The sequence below is a fragment of the Strongylocentrotus purpuratus genome, unplaced genomic scaffold, assembly GCF_000002235.5.
Source record: "Strongylocentrotus purpuratus isolate Spur 01 unplaced genomic scaffold, Spur_5.0 spur5_contig_816, whole genome shotgun sequence".
Classification (NCBI taxonomy): Eukaryota; Metazoa; Echinodermata; class Echinoidea; order Camarodonta; family Strongylocentrotidae; genus Strongylocentrotus; species Strongylocentrotus purpuratus.
In genome coordinates, this window is record NW_022145520.1 from 2,414,702 (window position 1) to 2,417,607 (window position 2,906).

General features: G+C 39.3%; 1 long non-coding RNA gene across 1 annotated transcript; it reads right to left on the minus strand.

The window, feature by feature from the left end:
- Positions 1-286: 286 nt before the first annotated feature.
- On the minus strand, positions 287-2,506 carry LOC115921502. The gene is made up of 2 exons (XR_004062915.1): positions 2,456-2,506; positions 287-789 (listed from the first exon to the last, which is right to left on the minus strand). It is a non-coding gene; the product is annotated as an uncharacterized LOC115921502 (long non-coding RNA).
- Between the last annotated feature and the right edge of the window lie 400 nt (positions 2,507-2,906).

Below are 2,906 nucleotides of genomic sequence, written 5' to 3' on the forward strand. Positions count from 1 at the left end.
ATCATCACAATCATCATCATCATCTCAAAACTGTATTAATCAATCTATAAGACTCTTTAGATTGATCAATACAGTTCTTATAACATATGACCTTTATGTACAAACAATAAACCAAATGGTCACAATCATTTAATAAAAAGTAGTAAGAACAATTATTCCAACTCTATGGGCAACAACGTAATCTCCATTTTCTCCTCCTCGTTCAAATATTAGCTTCTTTTTCATTCTTTACTCGTGTTACTTCTCTTTCTCTCTGACTATACTCACAAGAAAGTAGAATCAACGGTTTGACATGAAACAGTCTAGAAAATGGACTAAATTTATTCAAGTATCAAATGATTTTGAATTACAGACAGCTTTCTCCCACGAGATGAAAAAAATATCTCCCTAACCAGAAACTGGCAAAATAACTAAATGCCTTTCCCTCTTTGTAGTCTCTCATTCTTCCCTCTAGTGATGGAGTGTCCTTATCTACTAGGTACACACAAATGTCTCTATACATAGTAGACGACCAGCTCTGCAGTCTGCATGCCTTTCTCCCCCCCCCCCCCCCGCCCCCTCTCCATCCATCGTCCAGTTTATCTCTACCTCGGATGGCTGAACAGTACCCCCAGAGTCAAGGCAGAGAGCACCCATAAAATAATGACTACCGGTACTCGATTTCCAAGCTTGAGTCCCCTCCTTGTAGAAAGTCACGTAACACTTCTGTTGTCCATTGTGAAATGAGCTCTCTCGTAGCATCTACGTTATCTTCTGATTCATGGGTCATAGTGTTCGATGATGCTGCAACTGATAAATAAAAGGGAAAAGAAAATCAAATTTAAGTTTGTGACCAAAGAACCCTCATCACTTCTTCAACACTAGATCATGTAGCAGACGTGTATGCAGGGGGGAGGGAGTTTCGGGGGTTGAACCCCCCCCCCCCCTCCTCCAATTTTGTTTAGACTATGTGTGTGTGTGTTTTTGAGGAAACCCCCCCCCCTCACTTTTTTAATAACAAAAATAAATTAAACATTTTTTGTGCTAAAGGGTGACCCAAAAAAGGTGACCTTACCCCCCACCAACTGAACGAAATATCGGTCTCCCAAATTTCATATTTTCGGGGAAAAAAAGAAGGAAAAAAAAGGTGCTCTTACCACCCCCGGCTTATTCACCGGCTGGCCGAGTCGTTGTGAAATTGACTGCGTGATTTTCAAATTTTACCCCCCGGCCCCCCCCCCCCCCCTCGAAAAAATCCTCCGTACGCCCCCGTCATGTAGATCCTCAAGTAGAGCTCATTGATATCAGACTATTATATTCAGATCCAGATCGAAAAAATCTATCGTTTTCATGGCCTCTTTTACTTTCTTACATTTATAATTTCTAATTGCAATCACTTTCTAGGCCTAACTGTCGGCCATTCTTGTAGACCCTATTCCATTATCAATTATAGGATCTAGAAAGTCTATTAATATTTCATGAGACATAAATCTCATATTACTGTACATTTCTACCTAAAACACGAGACGAGTGTACTTAAGCAGCTTAACCCTATTTAGCCCGGGCTATTTTGAAACTGCATAGCCCAGGGGGGGGCTTCTCAGGCCCCCCCCTGTGATCTCGGCCGTGAAATGCCCGATCGCCGCGAAAATTTGCATACATGTCAAGTGAAGTGTATAGAATACTATGGTAATTTCAATTTTTTTGAAAAATTCACTCATTTGCATATTTATGGTAATTTATGCAAATAAGGTCATTAAATTCACATTTTTGCCCATAAATCAGACATTATTCATATTTAAGCATTCTTTCTCACTACATATATTTGTTAGACCATTTGGAATAATAATACAACACAAAAATTTGAAAAACCAGGGTTATTCCTTATGTTATCTATTGTTTTGATAATTTCTTATGTATTTCTTTGTTTTTTTAACTTATGTATTTTATTGTTTTTGTTGTTTTATTTCATTTCCAACTATAATTCAACTATTTTGACCCCAAAATAAACACCTAAAATCTAAACAAGACCAAATAACCAATGTTTTACCTCTTTATTTGAAAAATGAGATTTCCATATGTTTTGTACACAAATCACAAAAATGAGCGATTTTCGGGCTGACATGCGAAGACAAAAGGACACGTGACTTTGTAATGGTAGGTCCGATTTTCGAAAAATTTCTTTCAAAAGTTGCGCAAGACTCGAAAGAAAAAAGTCACAAAATTTCAGTGCAAGATTTTCTTGCGTTAAAAAATTATCGCGAAAAATGTCGAGGGGGGGGCTTCTCAAGCCCCCCCCGGGCTAAATAGGGTTAAAAGACAATCAGTCTACTTAAAATGCACACACATTTGAACATACGGGACTAGATCTAGGCCTATGATTTACTAAAGTTGGATCTCGGCCCACTCTCATTACGTCGTATTATCAGCTTTATTAGTCATAAAAATGAATAACCACAAACTTTGGTTTTCTTACCGTACAAATGATACTGGATTGGAAGAAAATCACTGCAGAATAGCGGACTATGTACAAGATTATGATGTTGATTCGATACGAATCCCGTTGTTTGCAACAGGACAGCTGATCACGGCGAAGGTGAAAATGGACTAGAATTATGTCCCGGCATGCTTTGCGATGAAACAACCGTGAAGGCACGTATTGATCAAGGCGCACCTAGTTTACATGCAGATAACCATGTCAGTCGCTGTGCGTAACAGTGTCTGCACTGTGAGACTAGGCTGAGCGCACTCTGCATAGGCTACGAACACACCCTTCTTCTTTGTAAGGTTTTATTTGGGAGTCATGACTATTTTTTGCCAGACACGGACAGAGCTAGGCTCTGCTCCAGGCTTTCCGATGATGAGTGGGGCAGCATCATTTTCTTTGCTTGATCGCGTGTTCTTATTTTAGCAACATGGTTAGCACA